The 27,115-nt window shown below is 40.8% G+C and overlaps 1 long non-coding RNA gene and 2 gene segments (V, D, J or C); 1 reads left to right on the top strand and 2 right to left on the bottom strand.

Annotated features, from left to right (window-relative positions):
- Positions 1-27,115, top strand: part of LOC140601357 (immunoglobulin kappa light chain-like) — a 201,365-nt gene that overhangs the window by 128,450 nt on the left and 45,800 nt on the right.
- LOC140601360 (uncharacterized) lies at positions 1,759-22,487 on the bottom strand. Of its 3 annotated transcripts, XR_012004373.1 has the most exons (4): positions 20,075-22,487; positions 14,739-14,884; positions 8,296-8,407; positions 6,714-7,448 (listed from the first exon to the last, which is right to left on the bottom strand). It is a non-coding gene; the product is annotated as an uncharacterized lncRNA (long non-coding RNA). The 3 variants fall into 3 exon arrangements; XR_012004372.1 differs by lacking the exons at positions 6,714-7,448; positions 14,739-14,884; positions 20,075-22,487 and adding exons at positions 1,759-1,962; positions 9,092-11,721; XR_012004371.1 differs by lacking the exons at positions 14,739-14,884; positions 20,075-22,487 and adding an exon at positions 9,092-11,721.
- Positions 22,560-27,115, bottom strand: part of LOC140601358 (immunoglobulin kappa variable 3-11-like) — a 77,316-nt gene continuing 72,760 nt past the window's right edge. The window contains exon 6 of the V gene segment in view: positions 22,560-23,086.

Below are 27,115 nucleotides of genomic sequence, written 5' to 3'. Positions count from 1 at the left end.
TTTCGAGATATTTTAGGGCAAAAAAGTATGAGACAAGCAACCAAGCAGAGAAGACTTTTTAAGTTTTCATGTTAAGTTCTGTAGCAAATAGTAATATTCCAAATTCAAACATTCTAAGGAATAATTTGGAAAAAAACATTTCAACACTGATACACAGTAAAAAAAAATGACAGATTAATAATTTGCAGCCATATTTCCACACACTGAGCTTTCACATTAAAAAATGTGTAATGTGATTCCATTTTGTAGTACAGTTGACAAATAGTGTTACCTAATGTATTTCTTCATTTAACATGAGTTATGAATAGTTTTGATGCTCACTTTAAGATTTATAATACTGTCTTGCATTTTCCTTTTTGTCTTTGTCCTGATATTTTTCATTATTGTGGATTATCTTTCGGACTTCATTCACTAGCAACGTTCATTATACAGGCTGGAATTTTCAAGAAGATTCAGGATTGCATTGGTTAGCTTAAAGATGGATCAAGGAAGAAAACATAAGAAAAAGTAATAAAATTAAAACTAAGATATTATGGAATTTGGGCTATTCTACTCTTACTTCTATCTCATTTTGTCATGAGCACCTGAGACTCTCCACAGAGTTCACAATTTGCTCTCCATACCATTTTTACACAATAGCTATTTCACTCTCAGTACAAAATCTAACTCTTGGAAGATTTCTCCGAAGATACAGCCACTGAGCTTTTTTGCATAATTATGCCTGGAATTGTACATAATCAGTTATTTTTCAATTCAGTATGACTTTGGCTTTTACTTACCTGAGATTCGATAGAACTACGATCTCTATGCTTTCAGTTTCTCCAGGATTTTGTTTGAGGACAGTGACTTTAGTTGGGAGGTAATTTGAAGTTGACACAATTCTCACAAATGACTCAATATGACATAACGTCAAGCGGACACATGAAGAATCATCAGGTTATGTCCCTGTTGTAATGAAGGGTCTCATATATACCACATGACATGTGTGTGTCTATCGATCGATCAATCGATCTATCTTTATCTGGGGAAGGAGAGAGAAGTATGACAGGATACACTCCAGACAGTAAGAAGAGTTACCACAAATCATACTCATTGCCTGAGGCATAAAATTCTGTCTTCTTTCCTATTCTCTTCCATGTGACTATTAGTTCTCTTCCTGTAAGTATGACTCTTCCTCCTTGACAGGATGTTTTTACTTTCATTTTCTCATAGAGCATAATTCACAAGGTCCCAAGGTGAGTTTATTTTAAATCATTATTAGACAGTCTTAAACCATCAGTCTGGAAACAGGAGACCGCAGAGACCCTAGAACTAACCCCGGTTCTTCCCGTGATTTGGAGATCCTCCGCCACTCAGCTGTAGTTGGGAGTGTCAGCTGTTTCCCCTGGGACCTTAGCAGACAGGAATCCACCAGGAGGGCCATTCACCTGCCAGAAATGGACACTGGCCACTACACCTTCACGTCTCTGCTGGTTTCACAGAAGGGCAGGACTCTGAGCACTGTCTTCCCACAGATCTTGACTTCCTCCGTTCGATCCTTCTTCCTACTCAGGCAGTAAAGAATTTGTCTCTGTTAGCTTTCCTCCCAGCACAGAAGACCTTTTAAGCTACTACACTGGCAGGAGAGGGACCTGCACCTGCCTGTGCCTCTTTCCACTCTGCCACACCCACCAGGGGATTTGCATATTGTCCCCTGGGGAGGACCTTCCCTTGAAAGTCTGAGATAAAGGTCAGCTCTAGGCTTGTCTTTACTTACTAGGGCTCCTCAGCTCAGCTTCTCAACATGAGGTTCCCTTCTCAGCTCCTGGGGCTGCTGATGCTCTGGATCCCAGGTAAGGACAGTGCGGAGATGAGGAAAGACATGGGGGCGTGGATGGTGAGCTCCCCTGGTGCTGTTTCTCTCCCTGTGTATTCTGTGCATGGGACAGATTGCCCTCCAACAGGGGGAATTTAATTTTTAGACTGTGAGAATTAAGAAGAATATAAAATATTTGATGAACAGTACTTTAGTGAGATGCTAAAGAAGAAAGAAGTCACTCTGTCTTGCTATCTTGGGTTTTCCATGATAATTGAATAGATTTAAAATATAAATCAAAATCAAAATATGATTTAGCCTAAAATATACAAAACCCAAAATGATTGAAATGTCTTAAACTGTTTCTAACACAACTTGTACTTATCTCTCATAATTTTAGGATCCAGTGGGGATATTGTCATGACACAGACCCCACTGTCCCTGTCTGTCAGCCCTGGAGAGACTGCCTCCATCTCCTGCAAGGCCAGTCAGAGCCTCCTGCACAGTGATGGAAACACGTATTTGAATTGGTTCCGACAGAAGCCAGGCCAGTCTCCACAGCGTTTGATCTATAAGGTCTCCAACAGAGACCCTGGGGTCCCAGACAGGTTCAGTGGCAGCGGGTCAGGGACAGATTTCACCCTGAGAATCAGCAGAGTGGAGGCTGACGATACTGGAGTTTATTACTGCGGGCAAGTTATACAAGATCCTCCCACAGTGGTTCAGCCCTGAACACAAACCTCTCTATTTGGCCTGTCACCACTGCCCAATGTGTTCCTTGAGTGGGGAGCAGGCGCCGCAGAGTGTCTGAGTTGGCGTCAGTGGCAGATGTTGGAGAACCCAGGGCAGTAATGTGCAGCTGAGTGCTCTGGCCCATGTTACAGCCCCATCAGCTGCAGCAGCCTTCGCGGGGCAGAAGCAGCTCAAGAACGGAGGTGATGCAAGTGCTCTCTGAGCAACAGGCTGGAGGGAGAGCTCCCTTGTATCTCATCCCCACCCCTCTTCAGAGTCAGAAAATTGAGGCATATTTGTGACAATCCAAGCCGAATACATTTCGAAGCAAACAACTTTTGCTATATTTTTGATAGGAGAAGTGGTACCTGATGGTGCTATTCTGAATTTATTATTTTTTATTTTCCTTCTCTCTGAATTTCTTCTTTCTCAATTACACTAATTGTTCTATTGCTGTGTTATCTGGAGAGCATTCTATACCTGCTAGGAAATATGGCTGTAAACAATTAGTAAATTTGTTTGTTCAAGCACCCAAATAAATTTTGTAAATTCATAGCAGATATGAGGTCCTAATTTTGTTAAAAAGTAATACTAGATACATACACACACACACTTACTTATTTATATACACTGGAATATTAGTCTGTCAAAGAAAGACATCTTGTTATTTGCAACAACATGAATGGTCCTATAAAATCTAATGTTAAGTGAAATAAGTCAAAGAAAGACAGATACCATATGATTTCATTTATATGTGGAGTCTAGAAACCAAACAAACAAACAATAAACCCAGAACAGAAAGGGCAAAGACCATGAATACAGAGAACACACTGTTGGTGGCCAGACAGAAAGAGGATCATCGGAGGATGGGAAAAATTCACGAAGGAGAGTGGGAGATATATGGAATGAACAAAAACAAGTAACCTGGATGAAGGGTACAGCACAAGGAATATATTCAAATATTTCGTAATAGCGTTGTATGGGGACAGATGGTAACTACACTTGCGGTGACATAACATAGCACATAGACATGTCAAATCGCTATGTTGTACACCTGAAACCATCGTAAGCACTGCGCGCCAAGTATACTTCAATAAAACTACAACATACACACACAGAGATGTGCACACACACAGACACACACAGAAGAACTTAAATCTAGAAGTTTTATACTTGCCTCAATTACTAATGAGAATGAAGATACAACCATTCAAAATCTTTGGGATACAGCAAAAGTAGTCCTGAGGGGGAAATACATCGCAATACAAGCATCCATCCAAAAACTGGAAAGAACTCAAATGCAAAATCTAACCTTGCACCTAAAGGAGCTGGAGAAGGAAGAGCAAATAAAACCTTCACCCAGCAGAAGAAGTTAATAAAGATTCGAGCAGAACTCAATGAAATAGAGACCAGAAGAACTGTGGAACAGATTAACATAACCAGGAGTTGGTTCTTTTTTTATTTCTTTTTCTTTTTATTTATGATAGTCACACAGAGAGAGAGAGAGAGGCAGAGACACAGGCAGAGGGAGAAGCAGGCTCCATGCACCGGGAGCCCGACGTGGGATTCGATCCCTGGTCTCCAGGATCACGCCCTGGGCCAAAGGCAGGCGCCAAACCACTGCGCCACCCAGGGATCCCAGGAGTTGGTTCCTTGAAAGAATAAGATAAAAAAAAAAAGAATTAATAAGATAGATAAACCATTAGCCAGCCTTATTAGAAAGAAGAGAAAAAAGATTCAAATTAATAAAATCTTGAATGAGAAAGGGGAGATCACCACCAATACCAAGGAAATACAAACGATTTTAAAAATGTATTGTGAGCAGCTAGACACCAAGAAATTAAGCAATCAAGAAGAAATGGATGCATTTCTGGAAAACTGAAAACTACCAAACTGGAACAAGAAGAAATAGAAAACCTGAACAGGCCAATAACCAGGGAGGAAATTAAAGCAGTCATCAAAAACGTCTCAAAACACAAAAGTCCAGGGCCAGATGGCTTCCCAGGGCAATTCTAACAAATTTTTAAAGAAGAAACCATACCTATTCTACTAAAGCTGTTCGGGAAGATAGAAAGAGATGCAGTATTTCCAAAGTCATTCTATGAGGCCAGTATCACCATGATTCCAAAACCAAAGACCCCACCAAAAAGGAGGATTATAGACCAATATCCCTGATGAACACAAGCAAAAATTCTCAATGAGATACTAGCCAATAGGATCCAACGGTACATTAAGAAGATTATTCACCATGACCAAGTGGGGTTCATTCCCGGAATGTAAGGCTGGTTCAACACTCTTAAAGCAATCAATGTGATAGATCATATTAACAAGAGAAAAAAATATGATCCTCTCAATAGATGCAGAGAAAGCATTTGACAATATACAGCATCGATTCCTCATCAAAACCTTCAGAGTGTAGGGATAGAGGGAACATTCCTCAACATCTTAAAAGCCATCTATGGAAAGCCCACAGCAAATATCATTCTCAGTGGGGAAACACTGAGAGCCTTTCCCCTAAGATCAGGGGATCTTCCCCTGAGAACAGGGATGTCCACTCTCACTACTGCTATTCAACATAGTACTGGAAGTCCTAGCCTCAGCAATCAGAGAACAAAAAGAAATAAAAGGCATTCAAACTGGCAAAGGAGTCAAACTCTCCCTCTTCACAGATGACATGATACTCTACATAGAAAACCCAAAACATTCCACCCCAAGATTGCTGGAACTCATACAGCAATTCGGCAGTGCGGCAGGATACAAAACCAATGCCCAGAAATCAGTGGCATTTCTATACACTAACAATGAAACTGAAGAAAGATAAATTAAGGAGTCAATCTCATTTACAATTGCACCCAAAAGCATTAAGATACCTAGGAATAAACCTAACCAAAGAGGTAAAGGATCTATACCCTAAAAACTGCAGAACACTTCTGAAAGAAATTGAGGAAGACACAAAGAGATGGAAAAATATTCCATGCTCATGGATTGGAAGAATTAATATTGTGAAAATGTCAATGTTACCCAGGGAAATTTACACATTTAGTGCAATCCCTATCAAAATCCCATGGACTTTCTTAAGAGAGTTGGAACAATTTATTGTAAGATTTGTATGGAATCAGAAAAGAGCCCAAATAGGGGAATATTAAAAAAGAAAACAATAGCTGGGGGTATCACGATGCCGGATTTCAAGTTGTACTACAAAGCTGTGGTCATCAAGACAGTGTGGTACTGGCACAAAAACAGACACATAGATCAATGGAACAGAATAGAGAATCCAGAAGTGGACTCTCAACTCTATGGTCAACTAATATTTGACAAAGCAGGAAAGACTATCCACTGGAAAAAGGACAGTCTCTTCAAGAAATGGTGCTGGGAAAATTGGAAAGCCACACATAGAAGAATGAAACTAGACCATTCACTTACACGATACACAAAGATAAACTCAAAATGGATGAAAGATCTAAATGGGAGACAAGATTCCATCAAAATCCTAGAGGAGAACACAGGCAACACCCTTTTTGAACTTGGCCACAGCAACTTCTTGCAAGATACATCCACGAAGGCAAAGGAAACAAAAACAAAAAATGAATTATTGGGACTTCATCAAGATAAAAAGCTTCTGTACAGTAAAAGAAACTGTCAACAAAACTACAAGACAGGGCAGCCCTGGTGGCTTAGCGGTTTAGCAACGCCATCACCCGGGGTGTGATCCTAGAGACCCGGAAAGTCCCACATCGGGCTTCCCGCAGATAGCCTGCTTCTCCCTCTGCCTGTGTCTCTGCCTCTGTCTCTCTGTGGGTCTCTCATGAATAAATAAATCTTTTTAAAAAAACTACAAGACAACCTACAGAATTGGAGAAGATATTTGCAAATGATATATCAGATTAAGGGCTAGTATCCAAGATCTATAAAAGACTTATTAAACTCAACAGCAAAGAAACAAACAATCCAATCATGAAATGGGCAAAAGACATGAACAGAAATCTCACAGAGGAAGACATAGACATGGCCAACAAGCACATGAGAAAATGCTCCACATCACCAGCCATAAGGGAAATACAAATCACAACCACAATGAGATACCACCTTACACCAGTGAGAATGGGGAAAATTAACAAGACAGGAAACAACAAATGTTGGAGAGGATGTGGAGAAAGGGGCACCCTCCAGTACTGTTGGTGGGAATGTGAACGGGTGCAGCCACTCTGGAAAACTGTGTGGAGGTTCCTCAAAGAGTTAAAAACAGATTTGCCCTACGACCCAGCAATTGCACTCCTGGGGATTTACCCCAAAGATACAGGTGCAGTGAAACACCGGGACACCTGCCCCCCATTGTTTCTAGCAGCAATGTCCACAATAGCCAAACTGTGGAAGGAGCCTCGGTGTCCATCAAAAGATGAATGGATAAAGAAGATGTGGTCTATGTATACAATGGAATATTACTCAGCCATTAGAAAGAACAAATACCTACCATTTGCTTCAACATGGATGGAACTGGAGGGTGTTATACTGAGTGAAATAAATCAATCCGAGAAGGACAAACATTATATGGTCTCATTCTTTGGGGGAAAATAAAAAATAGTGAAAGGGATGGAGGGGAAAAGAGAGAAAATGAGTGGGAAATATCAGTGAAGATGACACAACATGAGAGATTCCTAACTCTGGGAAATGAACAAGGGGTAGTGGGAGGGGAGGTGGGCGGGGGGATGGGGTGACTGGGTGATGGGCACTGAGGGGGGCACTTGACAGGACGAAAACTAGGTGATAGGCTCTATGTTGGAATATTGAATTCCAATTTAAAAACTGAAAGAAAAAAAAAAACAAGCTCGCCTTTTATCAGAAAGAACTCCCATCTGCAATAGTCAGGACACAGGCTTCTGTGTTTGTCTCATCTTCACCAAAGCTCTGTAGTTTGACCTGTCTGGCTTGATAAAAATTATAGGTCAAAGTCTACAGAATGTATAACAGCATCACACTTCCCACCCCACACACTCTGACCCCAGAATAATGGGCTCACAGTTGCACCAAAAAGAGAATCTTCTCAAGGTACACAAATCACACACTGACTTCCACTTTTATGGACCCAGATGAATAGCCTCTCGCACAGAGACAACAGTGCCATAAAATCCACCTGCAAAACTCCTTGCTAATTCAGTTGATGGTGCTTAGATTAGAGACCTCTAGAGCCCTGTTCCCCACCTGGACCTCACAGAGTTTCTGCTTACATCCCTTACAAATGTTATTCTTTCTGTGAAGTTGTAGCGTCCAGCTTTGGTGGGGTCAATTTTATTGTCCAGAGTACAAAATAGAGTATAAACATGTAGAGACGCGGATTCCTGTTTGGAACTAAGAATACTCCTTGTTCAGTGTACAGGTCATACTGGAAAATTTCAAAGCCTTTACTGTCAAGAAATAATCTTTCTAAGATTTTGCATTTTCGAGATATTTTAGATAATTTTAAGAAATTATGAGGCAAGCAACCAAGCAGAAAAAAACCTTTTAAGTTTTCATGTTAAGTTTTGCAGCAGATAGTAATATTCCAAATTCAAACATTCTAAAGAATAATTTTGAAAAAAAAAACATTTCAAAACTGATATCCAATAAAATAAAAACCATGACAGATGAATAATTTGCACCATATTACTACACACTGAGCTTTCACATAAAAAATGTGTATTTGATTTTTTTTGTAGTACAGTTAGTTGACAAATAGTGTTAAATAATGTGTTTCTTTATTTAACATGGGTTATGAATATTTTGACACTCACCTTAACATTTATAATATTGTCTTATATTTTCCTTTTTGTCTTCATACTGACATTTTTCATTATTGTGGCTTGTCTTTCTGAATTCATTCACTAGCAGCGTTCATTAGGGAGGCTGGAATTTTCAAGAGGAAGAATGAGGATTGCTTTGGCTAACTTATAACATCAAGGAAAGAAAACATAAGAAAAAGAAAATAAAGTGACAAGTAAGAAATTATGGTATTTGGGCTATTATACTCTTACTCAAGAGTATTACTATTATCTCAATTTGTCATGAGCAACTGAGCAACTGACTCTCTGCAGAGTTCAGGATTTGCTCTCCATAGCATTTTTACACAATAGCTATTCCACTCTCAGTACAAAATCTTACTCTTGGAAGATTTCCTAGGAGATACAGAGCCTGAGCTTTTCTGCGTAATCACACCTGGAATTGTATTTATCAGTTATTTTTCAATTCAGTATGACTTTGGCTTTTAATTACCTGAGATTCAAAGAACTATAAACTCTATGCCTCAGTTTCTCCAGGATTTTGTTTGAGGACAGTGACTTTAGTTGGGAGGTAATTTGAAGTTGACACAATTTTCATGAATGACTCAATATGACATAACCTCAAGCAGACACATGAAGAATCATCAGTATGTCTCTATTGTACTGAAGGGTCTCATATATAACACATGACATGTGTGTGTCTGTCAATCAATCAATAGATCTATCTATCTTTATCTGAGGAATGGAGAGAAATATGACAGGATACACTCCAAACTGTAAAAAAGGGGTTACCACAAATCATACTCATTACCTGAAGCCTAAAATTCTGTCTTTCTTCTTTCATATTCTCTACCATGTGACTCTTAGTTCTCTTCCTGTAAGTGAGAGAATCTTCCTACTTGGCAGGTTTTTTGCTTTCAACTTCTCATAGAGCATAATTCAGAAGGTCCCAGGGTGATTTTATTTTAAATCATTATTAAACAGTCTTAAACCATCAGCCTGGAAACAGGAGACCCCATAGACTCTAGAACATCTCCAGTTCTTCCCGTGATTTGGAGATCCTCCGCCACTCAGCTGCAATTGGGAGTGTCAGCTGTTTCCCCCGGGACCTTCCTGCAGACAGGAATCCACCAGGAGGGCCATTCACCTGCCAGAAATGGACACTGGCCACTACACCTTCACATCTCTGCTGGTTTCACAGAAGGGCAGGACTCTGAGCACTGTCTTCCCACAGATCTTGACTTTCTCAATTAGATCCTTCTTCCTACTCAGGCAGTAAAGAATTTGTCTCTGTTAGCTTTCCTCCCAGCACAGAAGACCTTTTAAGCTACTACACTGGCAGGAGAGGGACCTGCACCTGCCTGTGCCTCTTTCCACTCTACCACACCCACCAGGGGATTTGCATATTGTCCCCTGGGGAGGACCTTCCCTTGAAAGTCTGAGATAAAGGTCAGCTCTAGGCTTGTCTTTACTTACTAGGGCTCCTCAGCTCAGCTTCTCAAGATGAGGTTCCCTTCTCAGCTCCTGGGGCTGCTGATGCTCTGGATCCCAGGTAAGGACAGCGGGGGGATGAGGAAAGACATGGGGGCGTGGATGGTCAGCTCCCCTGGTGCTGTTTCTCTCCCTGTGTATTCTGTGCATGGGAGAGATTGCCCTCCAACAGGGGGAATTTAATTTTTAGACTGTGAGAATTAAGAAGAATATAAAATATTTGATGAACAGTACTTTAGTGAGATGCTAAGGAAGAAAGAAGTCACTCTGTCTTGCTATCTTGGGTTTTCCATGATAATTGAATAGATTTAAAATATAAATCAAAATCAAAATATGATTTAGCCTAAAATATACAAAACCCAAAATGATTGAAATGTCTTAAACTGTTTCTAACACAACTTGTACTTATCTCTCATAATTTTAGGATCCACTGGGGATATTGTCATGACACAGACCCCACTGTCCCTGTCCGTCAGCCCTGGAGAGCCGGCCTCCATCTCCTGCAAGGCCAGTCAGAGCCTCCTGCACAGTAATGGGAACACCTATTTGTATTGGTTCCGACAGAAGCCAGGCCAGTCTCCACAGCGTTTGATCTATAAGGTCTCCAACAGAGACCCTGGGGTCCCAGACAGGTTCAGTGGCAGCGGGTCAGGGACAGATTTCACCCTGAGAATCAGCAGAGTGGAGGCTGATGATGCTGGAGTTTATTACTGCGGGCAAGGTATACAAGATCCTCCCACAGTGGTTCAGCCCTGAACACAAACCTCTCTGTTTGGCCTGTCATCACTGCCCAATGTGTTCCTTGAGTGGGGAGCAGGCGCCGCAGAGTGTCTGAGTTGGCGTCAGTGGCAGATGTTGGAGAACTCAGGGCAGTAATGTGCAGCTGAGTGCTCTGGCCCATGTTACAGCCCCATCAGCTGCAGCAGCCTTTGCGGGGCAGAAGCAGCTCAAGAACGGAGGTGATGCAAGTGCTCTCTGAGCAACAGGCTGGAGGGAGAGCTCACTTGTATCTCATCCCACCCCTCTCTCCTTGTGTTTGGTTATTACATTTAGTCAGCCTGAGAGTCAGTAAATTGAGGCATATTTGTGACAATCCAAGTCGAATACATTTTAAAGCAAATAAATTTTGCTATATTTTTATAGGAGAATATTGGGTATATTTCAGAATTTATTATTTTTTATTTTCCCACTCTCTGAATTTCTTCTTTCTCAGTTAACTAATTGCTCTGTTACTGTGTTCTCTGGATAGCATTCTCTACCTGCCTCCCCACAGAAAATATGACTAAGAACAATTAGTAAATTTTTTTGTTCAAGCACCCAAATTAACTTGTTTTTGCAACAACGTAAATGGTCCTAGAGAGTCTAATGTTAAGTGAAAACAGTCAGACAAGAAAGACAGATACCATATGATTTCATTTATATGTGGAATCTACAAACCAATCAAACAAACAAGAAACCCAGAACAGAAATGGAAAAAGACCCATGAATACAGAGAACACACTGGTGGTGGCCAGACAGAAAGAGGATGGGAGGATGGGAATAATTCACGAAGGAGAGTGGGAGGTATATGGAATGAACAAAAACAAGGCACAGGGATGAAGGGTACAGCGCAGGGAATATAATCAAGGATTTCATAATAGCGTTGTATGGGGACAGATGGTAATTACAGTTGCAGTGACATAACATAGCGCATAGACATGTCAAATCGCTATGCTGTACACCTGAAACCAACGTAGCCCAGTGTTCCAACTATACTTCAATAAAACAACGACATACACACACACACACACACACACACACACACAGAGGTGTGTCTTTTGTGTGCACAAACACACAAAAGAACTTAAATCTAGAAATTTTATACTTCTCTCAATTATCTTTTTCTGAGACAAAATAAAAGCAGTTATTGGAATTTCACAGAGGATTCTGAAATACAACACACCTTAAGATGTAGAGCATACAGGGATCCCTGGGTGGCGCAACGGTTTGGAGCCTGCCTTTGGCCCAGGGCGTGATCCTGAAGACCTGGGATCGTATCCCACATCAGGCTCTGGGTGCATGGAGCCTGCTTCTGTCTCTGCCCCTCTCTCTCTCTCTCTCTCTCTCTCTCTCTCTCTCTGACTATCATAAATAAAAATTAAAAAAAAAGATGTAGAGCATACAATGTAGTTCATATACCACATGTTGGGTAGAGAGTGGTGTGAGATTTTTTCCCAAAAGTAACATTTTAAAGCCATTTCGCCTAAATACTATTTTGGAAATGATAAATTTGGTACTATTTTGCAAAAAGTGTTAAAGTACTAACCAAATACATTATTTTTTACCGAATATGGTCATACCTGTAAAGGAATCTGAATTTATATTCTGTTCAAATGTGTGCTTTGAGTAGATCTCAATTAAAACAATGATCAAATATATCTGTCCTCATCTAAAGTCATGTCCATTACCTGTCCATTTCACCTATTCATCCCTCTTCCCCTCTAGCCTCTGGCAACCGCTCAACATTTTGCTGTTTCCATGGACAGTAGATTATGCCTTTTTGAGCTGAATAGTTTTCATTGTCTGGATGCATCATAGTTTATTTATCCATTCTCCTTCGGAAGAATATCTGAGTTACAACAAGGATTATACTTATGAAGAAATCTGTATATATGTTGGTGTGCAGGTTTTTCTGTAGACATCAGTTTTCAACTCCATAGGATAAATCGAAAAGTCTGATTGCTGAATTGTGTGATAAGAGTATGTTTAGTTCTGTAAGAAAATGCCAAACTGTTTGACCAAATGGCTGCTCCCTTTTTGCATTTCCAGCAGCAGGGAATGCCTGTTCGAGTCCCTCAACATGCTCACCTGCATCTGGAGCTGTGTTCTAGATTTTGGCCACAACAATAAGTGTGGAATAGCATCTCTGATTTGTATTTCCTTAACAACACACAATGTTGGAACATCTTTTCTGTGTCTTGTTTCATATCTGTCTTCTCCTTTCTGATGAGGTGTCTGTTCAGATCTTTGCTCATTTTTATTGGATTATTTCTTTTTTTTTTAAATTTTTTTATTTATTCATGATAGTCACAGAGAGAGAGAGAGAAGCAGAGACACAGGCAGAGGGAGAAGCAGGCTCCATGCACCGGGAGCCCGACGTGGGATTCGATCGCGGGTCTCCAGGATCGCGCCCTGGGCCAAAGGCAGGCGCCAAACCGCTGCGCCACCCAGGGATCCCTGGATTATTTCTTATTGTTGAGTTTTAAGTGTTCTTTGTAAATTTTAGGTAACAGCCTTTGTCATAGGTGTTTTTGCAAATATTTTCTACCAGTCTGTGACTTGTCTCCTTATACACTGGATAATGTCTGTACACACAGTAATTTTATTTTTGCAACTGGACCTTTTATTTCATGCATTAATAAAGAATACATTACTATGTCACAGTTTTTAAGTGTTTTGATATTCATATTTGAATATAATTAGTCTCCTTACTATTCCTATGGTTTTCTATTATTTTTTGTTTTTAAAAACATTCTTAAAGAAGGTATGACAGATTATATTTGACCTCACAGAGGTCCAAGGACAAAGGCATTACAAACACTTGCTTAGAATTAGGACCTGGAAGACTTCCCCACTACACCCCTACTGCTTATCCTCCAACTCTACTGCTACTGAAATTTTGTTCTTTGCAATAAAAATTCTTCCTGCTTTTCTGACACAAGGAGATCCTGCTAGTCCCTTTCTTTCAGGCCCGGAGGGCGGGAGGACTTGAAGGGTTCTGCTGCCACTTTACACACTGAGATCTTGACACATACATAACTCTAGAGGCTGCAGATTAAACACTGCAAAAATCATTGAGAGATATGGAAAATCAAGGACTGGTGGCTGGACCACCTTACAGTAGAAGCGACTTCTGTAAAACCTTGTAGCATTGTGGATTGCTGCCCCTTCTCGTTGGCTATTCTCAGTAAACATAGCCCTTCACTGAAATGTCATTTCCTTGGACATTATTTATTTTTATGTGTTTGATCAACCAAATTTTTTATTTATCAAAATGTTATAGACTTGAGTTCGTCTTCATTTCTCCCCAACTATCCGCGTACATTGCATCATTACCTTCCCCCAGCACCACCAAGAATTGAGCCTGAGTGTGCTCATAGGTTGTGATTAATGAATCCTTGAGAACTTAGTTGCTGGGATAAGAGTGGAAGAGAAAGTAAAGACTGTGGACAATTTCAGGTGTTCAAGGTTTTCTCCACATTCTTTTCTGGAATCCTCCTAATGATCAATCAGCTAGATTGCTTAACACAGAGTATAGTCTTTCCCTCAACCACTTGCTCTCTCCCTTCCATCTCTGCTTGTTTTCTCCTCCATCCAGCATTGAAAGAGAGAGCAAAGCTCAGGTATTTTGCAGCTTCAGGCATTGTTCCAGTCTGGTCTTGACAGCAAAATACTAGAGTTTCAGGTAGAAATGTACTTTTCTCTTGGCCTGTCTGCTCCTCCAAAATCTTTTCTTTACCTCTTCATTCCACATACGCATCCTGCTCTCCTTCTGCTCAGATGATGTTCACTGGTACTGTTCTTTTTCATCACTCTGAGGAAATTACAGATACATCTGAGTTGTTCTTCAGGCTCCTGACAACTGACCATTTATCTTGATGTGGAGAGGAACATTTTGCCTCCTTCCTAAGTGTCATGGAACTGCTCAGAGGAGAACATTTGTTGTGTCATTCTGTTGAGTCAAACTGTGGTGTACCATTTGGATAGATTTTAGTGGTCATTTCAGTTCAGATGTTTCTGTCTGTGTGTGTGTGTGTGTGTGAGTGTGTGTGTGTGTGTGTGTGTGTGTGTGTGTGTGTGTTCTGGAGAAAGAATTAACTACTTAAATAATTTGGGGACAATGTGTCACCCCCGTATGGGGAAAAATGAGTTTAATTGTCTTACTTCATACATGAAACTAACTTTTCAAAACACGACTTTAAACTTACAGAAGAAAATATTGAGATATGAGTACAGGGTAGGAAGATCAGATCCAGGAAAGCATATCTCGCTCTCATTCTCTTTTCTTCTGATCATGGAAACAATCCTAAGAGCATTAATTTCCAAACCCCTCCATTATACAATGATTAGGTCACTGTAAAATGAAACAAAAGAAAATTTAAAAGCCACAATCTAGGAGCCTTCCACATCAGTACTTTATGAGAATCATCAGGGAGTATCCACTGGGAAATAAGGAAACAGCAGTCTGGAAAATGACCTGGAACCTTGCTTTGGAGAGAAATATAAAGGGAGGAAACCAAGTATATTGGCTCTAATCTTCAAGGAAAACATAGAAAAGTGCTTGAACATGTAATTCTAATAAAAACCCCCATCTTCATAAAATCAGAGCATTGCCTCCAAAATCTGGGGAGGCAGCCTACGGCAGCTAATCACCCTCAGAGGAGGTTTGTATGAGAACTGCAGCTCTGTGGGACAAGGGTCAGTGCTGCAGATAGGAACACTTGCAGCCATATCAGGCTAACGTCCAGGCTGGGAAGAAATCCACATCGTGTCCACTGTCCTTGACCCACAGGAGACCCTAGAGGTCAGAGTGGGAGTTAGATAGGATGCAAGGCTTTAGAACCTGCTTGAATTCCCCAGCCTCTGAAACAATGGTGGTCCTCCAGAATTTCTGATTTATGTCTGTGACATACGAGAAAATATAGAGATTGGTCTCTGCTCCCAGCCCCTGACAGAGCTCCTAAAACGCTTATAATTTCCTAGGAGATAAAAGCTCTAGAGAATCTTTCATTCTGTGAGATTGCCCCTGAATGGGCTCCAGGATGGGCACTGGTCACCAGAAAGACCAAGCCATGATTAGAACCATGGAATTTGCTGCCCCATTTCCCATCCAGTAAGGGGAGAGGAGCTTGACACATAGATAATAATCGATCATGTCTAGGTAAGCAAGCCTCCACGAGTCTCAAGAGTGCAAGGTTTAGAGAGCTTCCACACAGATGAACAATCCACAGAGAGAAAGAGATGCACTCCATCTCCACAAGGACAGAAGCTGCTGTACACAGGACCCTCCCAGACCTCACCCTATGTATCTCCATCTAGCTCTTCATCTGTATCTTGATCATATCCTTGAATAAACTGGTAAACATAAATAGGTGTTTCTCTCAGTTCTGTGAGCTCCTCTAGCAAAGCATCACACATGTGGAGGGAAGCCTGGGAACCCCCTCCTAAAAATGGTATTGGGAGCGGTCCCTTCATCTCTCCCATCAGACAAGGAGACCCTGATGGGCTAGTCCTTCTCAACCTCGGGCCTCCAGGCCACCTTGAAGAGCTGCAGGCAGTATGCTGTGGAGGATGAAGTATGGACATGAAAGCCAACTGGGAACAGACCCACACCCAAGAGGCTGTGGTCCTTGGGAAACTCCATCATGAAATTGCATATGGGGTCGTCAACACATCTGGTCAGGGACAGCCACCTGGCTTATATGGACCGGAGCTTCTCCTCTACCGGGTGGTTCTTTGTACCCAGTCTCTGCAAGAGTGGTGACACCTCCACAGTCTACAGGCGTTTTGGCATTCTCCTTAAATACCCACATGGGATGGATATAGCCCCAAGGTTGAAATCTTCCCTGAAACAAGAGAAACATCTCTTTCTCTCCTGTAACAAAGGTAAAAACTTTCTCTAATATAAAACACATTTCTAGAGTAATGGCAAAAATAAAGTTATAGACTCTTCATACTTTCAAGAAAGAGCAAAAATAAAACAAACTGGGGATATCTGTGGAGAAATTAGGAACAATTATGAAAAGTCAGCTTCTCTGAAGGTGGATCAAGAATGAATAAAGGTACAGCAGGGGGTAAAAGATAAAATCCTGCATAAGGGCCTTGCCCACGTGCCCCAATTTGTATCCTCTCTGGAGACCTACCAGTTGTGGGTCCCTCTGGGGGATCGGCTTAGGCTTTGGTTGTCCTGCATCCCTGCTCAACTCCCTCATGTGCCCAATCTTGCTTTAGAGACGCTGATCTCAAGAACATTCCTCAACCACTGTCCCCATGCTACCTTACACATGAATCTGCTTTCCAGGGAATGATGCCTGGAACCAGGGATGTCAGTGAGTAGCACAGACCAACTTGTCATACTAACTTTCATAGGCAGAAGGTGTACAATTTCCACAATATACAAGGACAGAATGTTGTCAGAAAGAGGCATCTGTGGCAGTAGATGCTTAAGCACATATTAGTAGAAATTAAGTCAATGTGCAGACTCTTAGTGTATATTTTGTCTCTGTAACTGCAAAACTCTAGGTCAGGGGAGCTGAAGCCTAAAGTCACTGCTTCTGATTCAGGTCCTAGACCTAAGCCAGTTAAAGTCTCAAGCTCATTGATTGAAGGGAAGGCCAGGTCTCACATGAAGGACACTGATGTTTTGTCACAGATTCATCAAGAAAATTTTGCCTCCTTTTTTTCCCTAAGGAACTCAAGGATTGGGGCCTGAGCTAAAAATGCTTCCTCTCCTCCCTGATGAGAACACTCATAAATAGAGAACAGGGCTTTGGAATATCTAGATCGTTGAAGCCCAATGGTTGAGAAGTAACTTGTAAAGTCAGAAGATCAACACATTCACAGGTGTATGAATCAGGTTATTTATCTGTACAGATTATCCCCCAGTGGTGACCATTTACAAATATTTAGAAAAGGTGACCCATTTCAATCACAAGTCCCAAGAATCTACTCAACAGAACTGAAGCTGGGGATGCTCCCTCTGCTGGATGTCTTGATCTCAGTTCTCCTACAAAAAAAAAGCTCGCCCCTGGGTGTCCATTGAAAGAAGAATGGATAAAGAAGCTGTGGTCTATGTATACAATGGAATATTACTCAGCCATTAGAAAGGACAAATAGGGATCCCTGGGTGGCGCAGCGGTTTGGCGCCTGCCTTTGGCCCAGGGTGCGATCCTGGAGACCCGGGATCGAATCCCACGTCGGGCTCCCGGTGCATGGAGCCTGCTTCTCCCTCTGCCTGTGTCTCTGTCTCTCTCTCTCTCTCTCTCTCTCTCTCTCTCTGTGACTATCATAAATAAATAAATAAATAAAAATTAAAAAAAAAAACGACAAATACCCACCATTTGTTTCAACAGGGATGGAACTGGAGGGTGTTATGCTGAGTGAAATAAGTCATTCAGAGGACAAACATTATATGGTCTCATTCATTTGGGGAATATAAAAAATAGGGAAAGGGATGGAGGGGAAGAGAGAGAAAATGAGTGGGAAATATCAGTGATGGTGACAGAACACAAGAGACTTTAACTCTGGGAAACGAACAAGGGGTAGTGGGAGGGGATCTGGGCAGGGGGATGGGGTGACTGGGTGACGGGCACTGAGGGGGGACTTGATGGGATGAGAACTGGGTGATATGCTATCTGCCGGCAAATTGAGTCCCAATAAAAAAAATTAAAAAAAAAAAAAAGCTCGCCTTTTATCAGAAAGAACTTCCATTTAGGTTAGTCAGGAAACAAGCTTCTGTGTTTGTCTCATCTTCACCAAAGCACCATAGTTTGAGCATCTGGCTTGATAAAATTTATAGGTCAAAGTCTACAGAATATATAACAGCATCACACTTCCTATCCCACACACTCTGATCCCAGGATAATGGGTTCACAGTTGCACCAAAAAGAGAATCTTCTCAAGGTACACAAATCACACACTGACTTCCACTTTTTTGGACCCAGATGAACAGCCTATCGCACAGAGACAACAGTGCCATAAAATCCACCTGCAAAACTCCTTGCTAATTCAGTTGATGGTGCTTAGATTAGAGACCTCTAGAGCCCTGTTCCCCACCTGGACCTCACAGAGTTTCTGCTTACATCCCTTACAAATGTTATTCTTTCTGTGAAGTTGTAGCGTCCAGCTTTGCTGGGGTCAGTTTTATTGTCCAGGGTACAAAATAGAGTGTAAACATGTAGAGACGCGGATTCCTGTTTGGAACTAAGAATACTCCTTGTTCAGTGTACAGGTCATACTGGAAAATTTCAAAGCCTTTACTGTCAAGAAATAATCTTTCTAAGATTTTGCATTTTCGAGATATTTTAGATAATTTTTAAAAATTATGAGACAGGCAACCAAGCAGAAAAGACTTTTTAAGTTTTCATGTTAATTTCTGTAGCAAATAGTAATATTCCAAATTCAAACATTCTAAAAATAATTTGGAAAAACATTTTCAAAACTGATATACAGTAAGTAAAAAAAAAACCATGACAGATGAATAATTTGCAGCCATATTTCCACACGCTGAGCTTTCACATAAAAATGTGTAATGTGATTCATTTTTGAAGTACAGTTGAGAAATAGTGTTACACAATGTGATTCTTCACTTAACATGGGTTATGAATATTATGACACTCACCTTAACATTTATAATATTGTCTTGTATTATCCTTTTTGTCTTTGTCCTGATATTTTTCATTATTGTGGCTTATCTTTCTGAATTCATTCACTAATAGGATTCATTAGGAAGACTGAAATTTTTTTTAAATTGGAGTTCAATTTGCCAACATATAGCATAACATCCAATGCTCATCCCATCAAGTGCCCCTCTCAGTGCCCGTCACCCAGTCACCCCCACCGCCTGCCCACCTCCCTTTCCACCACCCCTTGTTCTATTCCCAGAATTAGGAGTCTCTCATGTTCTGTTACCCTCACTGATATTTTCTCTCATTTTCTCTCCTTTCCCCTTTATTCCCTTTCACTATTTTTTATATTCCCCAAAAAAATGAGACCATATAATGTTTGTCCTTCTCTGTTTGACTTATTTCACTCAGCATAATACCCTCCAGTTCCATCCAACTCGAAGCAAATGGTGGGTATTTCTCATTTCTAATGGCCGAGTAATATTCCATTGTATACACAGACCACAGCTTCTTTATTCATTCAATTCGATGGACACCTAGGCTCCTTCCACAGTCTGGCTATTGTGGACATTGAGGCTGAAAATTTAAAGAGGACGATTCAGGATTGCATTGGCTAGCTTATAACATGGATCAAGGAAGAAAACATAAGAAAAAGTAAATAGAGTGACACCTAAGAAATTATGGGACTTGGGCTATTATACTCCTATCTCAATTTGTCGTGAGCACCTGGGACTCTCCACAGAGTTCAGGATTTGCTCTCCACAGCATTTTTACACAATAGCTATTCCACTCTCAGTACAAAATCTTACTCTTGGAAGATATCCTAGGAGATACAGAGCCTGAGCTTTTCTGTGTAATCACACCTGGAATTGTATTTATCAGTTATTTTTCAATTCAGTATGACTTTGGCTTTTAATTACCTGAGACTCAGTAGAACTACAAACTCTATGCTTTCAGTTTCTCCAGGATTTTGTTTGAGGACAGTGACTTTAATTGGGAGGTAACTTGAGGTTGACACAATTCTCACAAATATCTCAATATGATAACGTCAAGCAGACACATGAAGAATCATCAGGTTCTGTCACTGTTGTAATGAAGGGTCTCATATATACCACACGGCATGTGTGTGTGTCTATTGATCGATCAATCAATCGATCTATCTTTATCTGGGGAAGGAGAGAGAAGTGTGACAAGATACACTCCAGACAGTAAAAAAGGGTTACCACAAATCATACTCATTACATGAAGCATAAAATACGGTCGTCTTCCCTATTCTCTTCCATGTGATTATTAGTTCTCTTCCTGTAAGTGAGAGAATCTTCCTCCTTGACAAGGTGTTTTTACTTTCATCTTCTCATAGAGCATAATTCACAGGGTCCCAGGGTGAGTTTATTTTAAATCATTGTTAGACAGTCTTAAACCATCAGCCTGGAAACAGGAGACCCCATAGACCCTAGAACTATCTCCAGTTCTTCCCATGATTTGGAGATCCTCCGCCACTCAGCTGCAGTTGGGAGTGTCAGCTGTTTCCCCCGGGACCTTAGCAGACAGGAATCCAAGCAGGAGGGCCTTTCACCTGCCAGAAATGGACACTGGCCACTACACCTTCACGTCTCTGCTGGTTTCACAGAAGGGCAGGACTCTGAGCACTGTCTTCCCACAGATCCTGACTTTCTCAGTTCGATCCTTCTTCCTACTCAGGCAGTAAAGAATTTGTCTCTGTTAGCTTTCCTCCCAGCACAGAAGACCTTTTAAGCTACTACACTGGCAGGAGAGGGACCTGCACCTACCTGTGCCTCTTTCCACTCTGCCACACCCACCAGGGGATTTGCATATTGTCCCCTGGGGAGGACCTTCCCTTGAAAGTCTGAGATAAAGGTCAGCTCTAGGCTTGTCTTTACTTACTAGGGCTCCTCAGCTCAGCTTCTCAAGATGAGGTTCCCTTCTCAGCTCCTGGGGCTGCTGATGCTCTGGATCCCAGGTAAGGACAGGGCGGGGATGAGGAAAGACATGGGGGTGCGGATGGTGAGCTCCCCTGGTGCTGTTTTTCTCCCTGTGTATTCTGTGCATGGGACAGATTGCCCTCCAACGAGGAGAATTTAATTTTTAGACTTGTGAAAATTAAGAAGAAAGTAAAAGATACGAAGAACGGTACTTTAGTGAGATACTAAAGAAGAAAGAAGCCACTCTGTCTTGCTCTCTTGGGTTTTCCATGATAATTGAATACATTTAAAATATAAAACAAAACACAAAATATGATTTAGCCTAAAATATAAAAAACTCAAAGTAATAGAAATGTTTTATACTGTTTCTAACACAACTTGTACTTATCTCTCGTTATTTTAGGATCCGGTGGGGATATTGTCATGACACAGACGCCACCGTCCCTGTCTGTCAGCCCTGGAGAGACTGCCTCCATCTCCTGCAAGGCCAGTCAGAGCCTCCTGCACAGTGATGGAAACACCTATTTGGATTGGTACCTGCAAAAGCCAGGCCAGTCTCCACAGCTTCTGATCTACTTGGTTTCCAACCGCTTCACTGGCGTGTCAGACAGGTTCAGTGGCAGCGGGTCAGGGACAGATTTCACCCTGAGAATCAGCAGAGTGGAGGCTAACGATACTGGAGTTTATTACTGCGGGCAAGGTACACAGCTTCCTCCCACAGTGGTGCAGCCCTGAACACAAACCTCTCTGTTTGTCCTGTCACCACTGCCCAATGTGTTCCTTGAGTGGGGAGCAGGCGCCGCAGAGTGTCTGAGTTGGTGTCAGTGGCAGATGTTGGAGGACCCAGGGCAGTAATGTGCAGCTGAGTGCTCTGGCCCATGTTACAGCCCCATCAGCTGCAGCAGCCTTCGCGGGGCAGAAGCAGCTCAAAAACGGAGGTGATGCAAGTGTCTCTGAGGGAGGGAGAGCTGACTTGTATCTCATCCCAACCCCTCTCTCTTTGTGTATGGTCTATTACATTTAGTCAGCCTGAGAGTCAGAAACTTGAGGCATATTTGTGACAATCGAATCTAATACATTTTAAAGCAAATAAATTTTGCTATATTTTTCATAGAGAATATTGGGTACCATTCAGTATTTATTATTTTTTATTTTCCTACTCTGAATATCTTCTTTCTCATTACACTAATTGCTCTGTCACTGTGTTCTCTGGATAGCATTCTATACCTGCCTCCCCACAGGAAATATGGCTGAGAACAATTAGTAAAATTGCTTGTTCAAGCACCCAAATTAACTTTGTAAATTCATAGCAGATATAAGGTCCTACTTCTGTTAAAAAGTAGTGATACACACACATCTATATTTATTATATATATTGGATATTACTCAGCCAAAAAAAATGACATCTTGTTATTTGCAACAACGTAAATGGTCCTAGAGAGTATAATATTAAGTGAAAGAAATAAGACAAAGAAAGGAGATACCATATGATTTCATTTATATATGAAATCTACAAACCAATCAAACAAACAAGAACCCAAGAGCAGAAATGGAAAAAGACCCAAGAATACAGAGAACACACTGGTGGTGGCCAGACAGAAAGAGGATGGGAGGATGGGAATAATTCATGAAGGAGAGTGGGAGGTAGATAAAATGAACAAAAACAAGGCACAGGGATGAAGGGTACAGCGCAGGGAATATAATCAAGGATTTCATAATGGTGTTGTGTGGGTACAGATGGTAATTACACTTGCAGTTATGTAACAGAGCACATAGACATGTCAAATCACTATGCTGTACACCTGAAACCAACGTAGCCCAGCATTCCAACTATACTTCAATAAAACAACAAACACACACAGGTACACACAGACACACACAGAAGAACTTAAATCTAGAAGTTTTATACTTGCCTCAATTACCTTTTTCTGAGACAAAATAAAAGCAGTTCTTGGAATTTCACAGTGGGTTCTGAGAATACAACACAACCTGAAAGATGTAGAACATAGAATGTACTTCATATACTACAGCTAGGGTAGAGAGTGGTGTGAAATATTTTTCTCAAAGGTAACATTTTAAGACCATTTAGCCTTAATACTCTTTTGGAAATGACAAATTACTATTTTGGAAATGGATTTCAAAACATTATTTTTACAGAACGTGGTCTTACCTGAAAAGGAATCTGGATTTGTATTCTGTTCAAATGTGTGCTTTAAGTAGATTTCAATTAAAACAATGCTCAAAAATTGTATCTGTTCTCATCTAAATCGTATCCATTACCTGTCCATTTCACCTATTCATCCCTCTTCCCTTCTAGCCTCTGGCAACCACTCAACTTTTTGCTGTTTCTATGGACAATAAATAGATTATGCCTTTTTGAGCTGAATAGTATTTCATTGTCTGGATGCATCATAGTTTATTTATCCATTCTCCTTGGGAAGAATATCTGAGTTACAACAAGGATTACACCTATGAAGAAATCTGTATATATGTTGGTGTGCAGGTTTTTTTGTGGACATCAGTTTTCAACTCCTTAGAGTAAATACCTAAAAGTCTGATTGCTGAATTGTGTGATAAGAGTATGTTTAGTTCTGGAAGAAAATGCCAAACTGTTTTACCAAATGGCTACTCCCTTTTTGCATTTCCAGCAGCAGGGAATGCCTGTTCGAGTCCCTCAACATTCTCACCTGCATTTGGAGCTGTGTTCTAGATTTTGGCCACAACAATAAGTGTGGAATAGCATCTCTGATTTGCATTTCCATTACAACACATAATGTTGGAACATCTTTTCTGTGCCTTGTTTCATATCTGTCTTCTCCTTTCATGATGAGTGTCTGTTCATTTCTTTGCCCATTTTTAATTGGATTATTTCTTATTGTTGAGTTTTAAGTGTTCTTTGTAAATTTAAGGTAACAGCCCTTGTCATAGGTGTTTTTGCAAATATTTTCTACCAGTCTGTGATTTGTCTCCTTATACACTGGATAATGTCTGTACACACAGTAATTTTATTTTTGCAGCTGGACCTTTTATTTCATGCATTAATAAAGAATACATTACTATGTCACAGTTTTTTAATGTTTTGATATTTGTATTTGAATTAAAGTGGTTTCCTTAACTATTCCCATGATTTCCTTTTACTTTTGTTTTTAAAAACATTCTTAAAGAAGGCATGATAGATTATATTTGACCTCACAGAGGTCCAAGCACAAAGAGATTAGAAACACTTGCTTAGAATAAGGACCTGGAAGACTTCCCCACTACACCTCTACTGTTCATCCCCCAACTCTACCGCTACTGAAATTTTGTTCTTTGCAATAAAAATTCTTCCTGCTTTTCTGACACAAGGAGATCCTGCTAGTCCCTTTCTTTCGGGCCCGGAGGGCGGGAGGACTTGAAGGGTTCTGCTGCTACTTTACACACTGAGATCTTGACACATACATAACTCTAGAGGCTGCAGATTAAACACTGCAAAAATCATTGAGAGATATGGAAAATCAAGGACTGGTGGCTGGACCACCTTACAGTAGAAGCGACTTCTGTAAAACCTTGTAGCATTGTGGATTGCTGCCCCTTCTCGTTGGCTATTCTCAGTAAACATAGCCCTTCACTGAAATGTCATTTCCTTGGACATTATTTATTTTTATGTGTTTGATCAACCAAATTTTTTATTTATCAAAATATTGTAGAGTTGCAGTCCTCTTCATTTCCCCCCAACTATCCGGGTACATTGCATCATTACCTTCCCCCAGCACCACCAAGAATTGAGCCTGAGTGTGCTCATAGGTTGTGATTAATGAATCCTTGAGAATTTAGTTGCTGGGATAAGAGTAGAAGAGAGCAGGGAGTGTGGACAATTTCGGGTATTCAAGTTTTTCTCCACATTCTTTTCTGGAATCCTCTTAATGATCAATCAGCTAGATTGCTTAATAGAGAGTATACTCTTTCCCTCAACCACTTGCTCTCTCCCTTCCATCTCTGCTTGTTTTCTCCTCCATCCAGCATTGAAAGAGAGAGCAAAGCTCAGGTATTTTTGCAGCTTCAGGCATTGTTCCAGACTGGTCTTGACAGCAAAATACTAGAGTTTCAGGTAGAAATGTACTTTTTTCTTGGCCTGTCTGCTCCTCCAAAATATTTTATTTTCCTCTCCATTTCATTCGTATCCTGCCTTCCTTCTGCCCAGATGATGTTCACTGGTACTGTTCTTTTTCATCACTCTGAGGAAACTACAGATACATCTGAGTTGTTCTTCAGGCTCCTGACAACTGACCATTTATCTTGATGTGGAGAGGAACATTTTGCCTCCTTCCTAAGTGTCATGGAAATGAGTAGAACCTTTGTTGTGTCATTCTGTTGAGTCAAACTGTGGTGTTACCACTTGGATATATTTTAGGAGTCATTTCAGTTCAGATGTGTGTGTGTGTGTGTGTGTGTTCTGGAGAAAGAATTAACTATTTAATAAATAATTTGAGGGATCCCTGGGTGGCGCAGCGGTTTGGCGCCTGCCTTTGGCCCAGGGCGCGATTCTGGAGACCCGGGATCGAATCCCACATCGGGCTCCTAGTGCGTGGAGCCTGCTTCTCCCTCTGCCTGTGTCTCTGCCTCTCTCTCTTTCTCTCTGTGTGACTATCATAAATAAATAAAAATTAAAATAAATAAATAAATAAATAAATAATTTGGGGACAATGTGTCACACCCATATGGGGAAAAATGAGTTCAATTGTCTTACATCATACATGAAAATCACTTCTCAAAACACTTTAAACTTATAGAAGGAAATATCCCAGAATATATTTAGATATGAGGACAGGGCAGGAAGATCAGATGCAGGAAAGCATATCTCCCTCTCACTCTCTTTTCTTCTGATCAGGAAATGGTCCTAAGAGCAGTAATTTCCAAACCCTTCCATTATAAAATGATTAGGTAACTGTAAAACAGAAAAAAAGAAAATTTAAAAGCCACAATCTTGGGACCTTCCACACCAGTACTTTATGAGAATCATCAGGGAGTAGCCACGGGGAAATAAGGAAACAGCAGTCTGGCAAATGGCCTGGAACCTTGCTTTGGAGAGAAATATAAAGGGTGGAAACCAAGTATATTGGCTCTAATCTTCAAGGAAAACATAGAAAAGTGCTTGAACATGTAATTCTAATAAAAACCCCCAACTTCACAAAATCAGAGCATTGCCTCCAAAATCTGGGGAGTCAGCCTAGGGCAGCTAATCACCCTCAGAGGAGGCATGTGTGAGGTTGCAGCTCCGTGGGAGAAAGGTCAGTCCTACAGACAGGAACACTTGACACTGACATCCAGGCTGGGAAGAAATCTGCACCGTGTCACTGTCCCTGAATCCACACCAGACCCCAGAGGTCAGAGTGGTAGTTAGGATGAAAGAAAGGCTTTAGAGCCTGTTTGAATGCTTAAGGTAGCCAGATAACCAGTTTATAGTTGCTTATGATTCATCTCTCTTTTACAAACACTAGAACTTTGTGTTGAAGGACACTGGAGATTGGGTCATCACAATGTCATAAATAAGTACTGATCACACAGAAAATAATAACACAAAGAGAAGATAAAATAAGAAAATAAGGAAAGTTGTGACTTACTGTAAACACACTGTATTATAGTAGTTCATGCCAAGCACTTTGAAGTCAGACAGAATGACCTCCAAATTCTAACTCTTCTCTTAGCTGGATGTCTCACCATGGGCAAAGTATGACTTGACATAAACAATCCACAGATCTTCAAATGGCAATTTTTTAACTCTTTCAGAGACATGATATGAAGAAGATAGTAGGTCATCTTTGTCTTTAGTAAGACAATTTTTAAATTATTTTCTTTGTAATTGAAGAGACAGTGATAGAATGCATTAAACAGGTGATTTGAATTATATGCAAATTATGGAGCTACTTTCAGTTTCATGTATTATACCCACACATTGCAACAAATGTCAGAGGAAACATTTAAATATCACTGCATCCGAAGAATGAAACTAGACCATTCTCTTACACCATACACAAAGAT

This window comes from Canis lupus, chromosome 12 (assembly GCF_048164855.1).
Source record: "Canis lupus baileyi chromosome 12, mCanLup2.hap1, whole genome shotgun sequence".
Classification (NCBI taxonomy): Eukaryota; Metazoa; Chordata; class Mammalia; order Carnivora; family Canidae; genus Canis; species Canis lupus.
Note: the sequence above shows the minus strand (reverse complement) of the source record. Positions and strands in the feature narration are given on the sequence as shown.